Source organism: Haemaphysalis longicornis, unplaced genomic scaffold, assembly GCF_048455015.1.
Source record: "Haemaphysalis longicornis isolate Haplotype H1 unplaced genomic scaffold, Haemaphysalis longicornis Haplotype H1 scaffold_3, whole genome shotgun sequence".
Lineage (NCBI taxonomy): Eukaryota > Metazoa > Arthropoda > Arachnida > Ixodida > Ixodidae > Haemaphysalis > Haemaphysalis longicornis.
The window spans coordinates 189,679,044-189,688,293 of record NW_027526335.1 but is presented as its reverse complement, the minus strand read 5'-3'; positions in this window follow the sequence as shown (position 1 = coordinate 189,688,293).

Below are 9,250 nucleotides of genomic sequence, written 5' to 3'. Positions count from 1 at the left end.
GCTAAGTTAACCAGATTAGCTTGAGATTTTAGTTCGGTGACGCTGCTTTGATAGGAGTAGTCTGAATAAATGAATCTGGCTGCGCGATTTTGGGTGGATTCAAGTGTTTTAATAAGAGTGATTTGATGGGAATCCCAGATGGCACATGCGTATTCTAGCTTCGGGCGAACTAGTGTTAGATAGGTTAAAAGTTTGAAAGAAGGCGGGGGTAGACGTACGTTTATTCGGAGATAGCCAAGAACGCGGTTGGCATCATTAGTGATGTTCATTATGTGGGACGACCAGGTCAGATCTATAGCTAGAGCGATACCGATGTATTTACATGAATTAGCTGCTGTAATTTCAGAATCAAACAGGAAAACAGAAAATTTCAAATAGTAAATTTCAGAATCAAACAGAATTAAACAGGAAAAAGCAGCCTGTAAGGGAAATGAAAGTCGATGGTGACCTACTTTTCGACCCTGGAATCATTGCTCAACATTGTAATCAATATTTTTACAGTCTATTTTCTCCTACGTGAACGTATCTACTGTTCATATCAGATCCTGGCATTTATGACGCCTATTTTGTATCTTACTCTGGTGTACTATCTATGCTGTTAAATTTGAAAGCCAAGTCTTCTTGTGGTGCAGACCAAATTCGAAACGTCTTTTTACGCAGATATGCTGAACTACTTGCTAAGTTTTTGGTTGTAATATTTCGCATTTCTTTGTCCACTGGGAAGCTACCAAGTGACTGGAAGATGGCTCTGATTGTTCCTGTTTTTAAAAAGGGCGACCGGTCTAGCTTTCAAAATTACCGTCCGATATATCTGACGTCCCAATCCTGCAAGATCATTGAACATTTTATTTCCAAACAGATTTTTGAATTTCTCGACGAAAATGCAGTTCTAACAAACTTTCTACATGGTTTTAGGAAAGGTTATTCCACGGCCACCCAATTGGTGACAATAATTCATTCCTTTCAAGCGTGTCTTGCCAACAATGGCCAAATTGGTGCAATATTTTTAGATTTCAAAAAAGATATCAAAAAAATTCACATTCCGGATATTTTTGTTTCTTAGATCGCATCCTACCTATCCAACCGCCAACAGCTTGTAAAAATTAACGACGAACAATCTCGGTGTCTTCCTGTCACCTCTGGAGTTCCACAAGGTACGGTTTTGGTGCCATTGATGATGGTTTGATTTTATTGGCGCAAGGCCGACACGGGCAAAGGCGCCAAACAGAAAGTTATTTGATGAGGAGACAACACGAAATAAAATCAGTTAAAAACTATGAGTACGGCTGGTGTAAAGGGCCAGGGTGAAGAACAAGAGTGGTTAAAAAATAAATAAGGTGGCTGGTGTATAGGACCAGGGGTAAAGCTATGGGTGGTATGAGATGAGTTGTAAAAAGTGAACTTCTGATAGGAACTTAAACGTGCGCTGAACAGAAAACATGGCATCATCTCCTAAGGAGTATGATGGGTGTGGTGGAATATATCGTGTGTGTAGTTGAGGGAAGTGTTTGCGTCGTGCACTGTCGAGTGCCTTACATTCTATGAGGATGTGGATCACGGATAGGGCCTCTCCGCACCTGCTGCACAGAGGTCTTGGAGATCCAGTGAGCAGGTGCGAGTGCGTTGCGTGAGTGTGCCCTATCCGTAATCTAGCCAAGGCGACTTCAGTGTATCTATTGCGTGTGTCGGTGGTGTATGGTCCCAAGTGTGGTTTTATTACGTGTAACTTGTTGTCGGTTTGTTCGCTCCAGTGTGTTTGCCATGTTTTGCGAAGTTGTTGTCTGATGTGTGGTTTCACGTCGGTGTAGGGTAATGTGGTTATGTCTACTGTATTCGAGAGTGTAGCAGCAGCGGCCATTCGATCCGCTGCTTCGTTCCCGGCTATACCACAGTGGCCAGGGACCCAGCAAAGGACTAGTTTAAATTTGTGGACATACACAGACATAATACCCTTGACTATTATATTAACAACGTGATTTTTTGAAGACTTTGTTGACGACAACGCCCGCACGACACTGAGGGAGTCTGTATATATAATGGATTGTGGGATGTGACTTTGAAGGATATGATTAACAACAAGAAGTACACCATAAGCCTCTGCCGTAAAGATACTGGTATTACTGTTAAGAGTTCTAGTGACATTAAGGCCGGGCCCATGCGCCCCGCAGGACACAGAGGTGGCAGTTTTAGAGGCGTCCGTATAAAATTCAGAAAATTGATACTTCTGCTGCAAATACAGGAAGTGCTGCAGAATTGCAGATGTGGGAGCTCGGTTTTTATCTACATGTGTGAAGGATGTGTCGCATGATACAGGGCGGAGATGCCATGGTGCTATAAAATCTGTTTGAGAACTTTGTATGGTGTCTAAAAAGGAGACAGAAAGCTCTGACGCTTCCTCTCTAACTCTGTAAGAGAAGGGCGCAGAGAACGATGGTCGGTTTAGGAGTAGTGCAGTCATAGACGTATCATAAAAAGCCGATTTAAAAGGATGGTGTGGCATAGATGACATTTTAAAAGCAAAAAGGAGATCTGTGTATGCTCGCTGACGTTGTAGGTTCCACTTATTACACTCCACATAGAGGCTTTCGACTGGGCTAGTCCGGAAGGCACCACATGCCAACCGGAGCCCCAGATGAAGCACTGGGTCCAGCATTTTGAGGGATGTCTTACTTGCTGACCCATAAACAACGCTTCCACAGTCTAATCGTGAACCTATCAGGCTGGTAAAAACACGTAAAAGAAGTTGTTTGTCAGCCCCATATGAAGAGTGGGAGAGAACCTTGAGTATATTCATGGCCTTTAAGCATTTATGTTTAAGTTGTTTTATGTGTGGAATGAACGAGAGCTTTTCGTCAAGGACTACACCTAAAAACTTGTGTTCATTTCTGACTGGAATTGAGACACCATTAAGTTTGATGTGTGGATCCGGCCGAATGCCGCGCCTTTTCGAAAACAGAACACAAGTACACTTCACTGGATTAAATTTAAAACCGTTGCTATCTGCCCAGCCAGCTAGCTTGTTAACACCAAGCTGGACTTGGCGCTCGAAGATAGACAGGTTACAAGACTTAAAGGATAATTGCACGTCGTCTACATAGATTGAGCAGGAAATGGTTGGTGGCAGAGCTTTCCGAAGAGAGTTCATTTTTGCAATAAACAACGTGCAACTCAAAACTCCACCTTGCGGAACACCGTTTTCCTGCACATGAACTCTAGAGAGTGCAGTTCCAACTCGCACGCGAAACGTTCTTTCAGAGAGGTAACCGGCAAGCGTGTTCCACATGTTACCCGACATACCAAAGGACTTCAAATCGCTGAGGATGCCGTACCGCCAAGCAGTGTCGTACGCCTTTTCAAGATCAAAGAATACTGTCATACAGTACTGCTTATGGAGGTAAGCATCTTTAATATATGACTCTAACGGAACGAGTTGATCGTTCGTAGATCGCCCCGCCCTAAAGCCCGCCTGGCAGCTCTCGAGAAGACCGTTGTACTCTAAGAAGTACACGAGTCTCCTGTTTATCATCTTCTCGAGGAGCTTGCACAGGCAGCTTGTGAGGGCGATGGGCCGGTAGCTAGCGGGAGAGGAAGGGTCCTTTCCTTCCTTCAGGAAAGCCACTACTATGGCCTCCCTCCAAGAGCGAGGAATGTGCCCCGAAAGCCATATGTTGTTGTATAGATGTAGGAGTGTTTCAAGAGTGTCTGGGTGTAGGTGTTGTATCATGGTGTATGTGATTTTGTCTGCACCTGGAGCTGAAGGCTTACATGTGCTCAGAGCAACCTTCAGCTCATGAATTGAAAAAGGAGAATTGTAAGAAGTGTGCGACTTGCTGTTATCACGCAGGGACTTCTTTTCTACAGATGTTCTGTGTTTCATGAAACTGTTTGTGTAGTGTGCTGAACTGAACACGTGTTCGAAGTGTTGTGCAAGTGTGTTAGCCTGGTCTTCCAGTGTGTCCCCTGTTGTACTAACCAGGGGCAGGCTGTGTGTCTGTTGTCCTTTTAGTTTTCGTATTCGTGTCCAGACTTTGTGTGTGTCAGTGTATGAGTTGATGGAAGTGAGGAAGGTGCGCCAACTCTCCCTTTTCGCCTCACGACGCACTCGCTTTCCAAAAGCCTTTGCCCGTTTAAAAGAAATGAGGTTATCTGACGTGGGGTACCGCCGAAGGACACCCCACGCCTTGTTCTGGGCCTCTCGCGCCCGCCTGCAGTCCTCGTTCCACCAGGGCCTCCTTGGGGTGCGGGACCCACTGGAGGCCTGGGGAATGGACTTTTCGGCGGCGTCGAGGATGTGCGCCGTGACGAGTTGGGCGGCTTCCTCCACGTGTATGTGTTTTATGGATGTGTGGTGTAGTTGAGATGTTTGTGTGAATGTGCTCCAGTTTGCTTTTGATTCATTAAACCTTTTATGGGAAGATGGACTGCTCGGGCCTATACCTAAATACGTTAATGAAGTGGGGAAATGGTCACTACCATATGGGTCCGTGCCCACACCCCACTCAAGACATGGAAAGAGAACTGCGGAACCAATCGCCAAGTCAAGATGAGAGTATTTATTGTGTCCTAAGTTATGGTATGTAGGCTGTTTTTTGTTGAAAAGGCATGCTCCGGATGATGTAAGAAACTTCTCTAACAGGCGACCTCGGGCATCCGTTCTGGAGGAGCCCCAAAGAGAGTTGTGCGCATTAAGGTCGCCTGTTAGTATGTATGGTTCGGGCAGCTGGTCAACCAGTGCCTCGAAATCAGAGCTCAGAAGTGCAAAATCAGAAGAGATGTAAATAGAGCATACCGTTATCAACCTATTAAATATTATGGTACGGATCGCTACAGCCTCGAGGACAGTGTTTAAAGTGACAGGGTGGCATGCTAATGATTTCCGGGCGATAATGGCCACACCTCCTGAAGAGTGGGTGCAGCCAACCCTGTCCTTTCTGAATACCATGTACCTATTTAAGAAATTTGTTTGTTTAGAGTTGAGGTGGGTTTCCTGGAGACACATAATACTTGGCTGACTGGCATGCAGAATCTCATACACATCGTCAAGATTTTTAAGGAGGCCTCTGCAGTTCCATTGGATAATATTTTCTGTTCCCATTATTTAAATTTAAGAATGACTGGAATGTGTGTGTTCGTGTGTGTTCATGTGTCGTCTTTCGGGGCTGTTACTCTTGGATTGGGCTTTTTGGGCCTTTCTGTAGGCTTCGAAGTCGGTGGCCGCTCCTTACGCTGCGTTGCAGGCAGGAACGGCCCGACGTCCATCTCGTCGTCGGATGTCCGAGGGGTGCCCGACGGACCGGGCCCCCCGGACTTGGCCCCCCTTCGGGAGCCCTTCGTTTGAGCCGCCACCGTCGGGGGCGCCAGAGGTGGCACAAGCGGTGCGGTGGCGGTGGGAGCCGGTGCGGGGCCCGTGGTGTCCATCACCTCGGTACCCTCCAACGCACTGGAGGACGGGGAGACAGAGGCGGGAGCGGCACCGGTCCCGACAGGAGTGGTTTGCGCCACAACCGCTGCTGCCTCAGCAAGCGGCGTGGTGCCGGGTTAGGCTGCGTGAGGCAACCCAGCGGGGGGCGGGGGCGGGACCAGGTCAGACTCGCTGAACTGGGTCCCTGTGGACACCAGACGCCGCTCCGCCCCCCGGCGAGCCGCATCAGCGTACCTCCCCAGAGGGAAAGAGGCGAACCTCTTTCTCGCCTCCGGGAAGGTGATGTTCTCGGTTACCTTGATGTTGATGATCTTTTTTTCGAGTGTGAACTTTTCGCACTTGCGGGAGTACGCTGCATGCGGTCCCCTGCAGTTTACACAAGTGAGGGTATCGGATTGGCAGTTGTCACTAGGATGATTGTGCGCCGCGCATTTCGCACACGTCGTTCGGCCACGGCAAGAGTTCGTACCATGCCCGAACCGCTGGCACTTAAAACAGCGCCGCGGGTTCGGGATGTACGGACGTATTGAGCACCGGATAAAACCTGCATATATATGTTGTGGGAGAACTGCGCGGTCAAAGGTCAAGATGATGTGCTTGGTGGGAATCTCCTTGTCGTCTCTACGGATAGTGATGCGTCTCACGGCAGTGACGCCCTGATCCTTCAAGCCGGCAAGGAGATCCGCATCGGTTTCGTTCAGGAGGTCTGTCTCGGATATCACACCCTGTGAGCTGTTGAGGCTCCGATGCGGTGGGACCCGGATGTCAAGATCAGCCAGTCTAGTCTGAGCTAGAAGCTTTGCAGACTGCTGCTTGTCATTTATTTCAATTAAGAGTTCACCAGACCTTTGTTTTTTGCATTTATACGATTTTCCTACTATGGCTTCAAGATACTTGGCGATCAAAAAGACTGACTGAGATGCAAGAGGGTGGGTTGGATTGAGCGATTCCATCACAAGAAATCGAGAAAAATTATCTGGTTCAGGAAATGTCAAAGATGGCAATGGGGGAACCGATACTTCGGTGCGGCCCCTTTTAGGGGGCCGATCACGGTTGGAGGGGGTTTTAGACAATACCATAAAGCATAGTATAAAAGCAGGGAGACGGGGGTACTTTCTCCTTTGACCTTACCCTGGTAGTCAAAGAGGTCCCGGAGCTCCCTGCCTGGTAGACAGGCAGGGAGCCCATCGGCCGGAGCTTGACCAAGGCTCCGACGGCCACCGTTTACGGCTTCTACCCTTCACCTTTAAACACGTCGCCACGGTTGGACACGGCTTATGTTGGGAGCTCGGGGTCCGCGGTGTCGCTGCTCACCGTCACCATGAATACTCAAGGTGCCCCGTGCGGGGGTTTTGGTGCCATTGCTTTTTTTTTCTGTTGTATATTAATGATTCAGTAACTGTTGTTGACCCTACTGTTCAAATTCGATTGTTCGCTGACGACTGTGTTTTGTTTCTGGAAGTCACAAGTACTAATAATCAGAACGAACTCAACAAAAGCATTGAAAAAGTGCGTAAGTGGTGTGTAGAATGGGAATGGAATTTACTTTGGCAAAAATATATCTTTGTGTGACAAGAAAGAAAAACCCCAGCGAACACGTGTATAAATTAGGATCGTCTTCACTCACACAGGTTGACACGCATAAGTACCTCGGCGTTACATTAACAAACAACTTATCCTGGAACTTGCACATAGATAATATTTGCTCGTCTGCCTTCCGGAAATTATGCTTCTGAAGATATAAGCTCCGAAACATAGCGATGAAAGCCTTGTGGAGAAGCTTAACACCTTGACAAGTCATCTCGAGCTACCCCAACTTGCTGAAACTGATCTACAGGCCGTCCACCAACTGCCTTCGAAATCTGAAAAAAAGGGAGGGAGCAAGGTGCCTACGGTCCTCGTACGATTTTCGTCGCATGTAACGAAAGAAGCATGGCTAGGAAAGAAAGCACAACTAAGACATGAAAAGTCTACGATTTTCTTCAACGAAAATCTGACCGCACAAAATGAGAAGCTGTTCTGGGAGATTAAAGCAAAGGCAGAGGAAAAGGAATACCGATTCGCCTGGCAAATAAGCGGGAAAATGTTTGTACGTCGCGGCCCTCGGAACCGGATAATCAGAATAAGAGAGCTGGCCGATCTTGCAAAAATAACATGAGCCCGTAGCTTGTTACCGGTTATGAAACAGCGCAGAAACCTTTCTAATGTCTAGTTATCCGGCGCAAAACAGTTATCTTGATCCCGATTATTTCAAGCGCTGTGACGCGATACGTCACAAACAGCAGTCTTCCTTGTTTCACTTGAATCCTCAAAGCCTAAAAAATAAAAAGGATTCTGTTGATATGCTCTCAAGCGCTTGATCATAATTTCGATCTCTTAGCTTTTACTGATACTTGGTTTTTAGGTGACTGCGATACTTTGCACTTTACCGGGTACAGATGTGCATCAATGTGTCGGAGCAATATGAGGGGAGGGGGCGTAGCCATTTAGTCAAAGAAAATGTACATTTTACTTTTGCCACAGAATTGTCTACTGCTAACACTCCCTACGAATCTGTCATGATCAAATGTTTGAACACTATATTTTTGCTTGTGTACAGACCCCCTCCTGGTACATTGACTGTGTTCTTGGAATTCTTAGAAAGTGTTCTTCAATACTGTGAATCTCTCCGTACGCCGGTATTCGTAACTGGCGAATGTAATGTCGATTTCTTATCCCAACAATCTTCTTCACAAAATCTTCTGGACATCTTTGTTCCCTGTGGGTATGTAAACGTCATAAATATCCCGACGCGAGTGACAGCGGTATCTCAGACATTGATTGATTTATGTTTCACAAATTACGAAACAAGCAGTTTGCAAGAAGGTGTAATAATTTCAGATGTTAGCGATCATATGCCAATCTTCCCTTTTTTCACACCATTTTCAAGTCGATACAAACAAACTGCAACACATACACCCACTATGCAAAGAACAATATTAATAATGATAATGATAATATTATTACGATATTTCAGAGATTAATGGCCGTGACCGAATGGAACCCACTTTTGCTTGCAACAAATCCTGAAGATGCCTACAACATGTTCGCAGACAAAATTTGTTACAATTATAACTTAGCATTTCCTAATGTAGAGTTAAAGAGAAACAAAAAAATAAGGAAACCATGGATTGACTGTAGTCTCCTTAAGAGAATAAAAAAATAAACTCTGCTTCGTTTATAAAGACTAGAAATCATGATTTTTTTTAATCAGTTTAAAAAAGTGAGAAACAAATTAAATTATGATATTAAAAACGCGCGTACTGCATACTTTGAAAATAAATTTGCAGCTATTTATAACGACCCCAGGAAAATCAGGAACCATATTAATTACCTCATGGCGGAAGGCGAGAGACGAGTTATTTTCGAGAATATTATTGACGGAGAACAGTGCACGGGATTTTTGCTTGCGGATAAGTTTAACAATCATTTTCTTACAATTGGGTGCCGCTACGGTTACACACACAGCTAATTGTAGTAAAAAACATTGTATTCCATCTAGTACTGGAGGCTCAATATTTTTGTTTCCCGTTGCTGAATCAGAAACTCTGAGCTTAATTCAAAAACTAAACAACAGTCGGGCTTGTGGGGTTGATGAGTTTAAAATACAGCCGATAAAAGCAGTCACGCAATAAATATGTCAGCCACTTTCACATATATGCAACCTGATACTCAATTCTGGTGATTTTCCTGATATTTCGAAAATTGCCAAAGATTCCGTAATTTTGAAAAGTGAGGATCCGAATGGCATGAAGAATAACCGACCGATTTCAGTTCTGCCCATTTTTT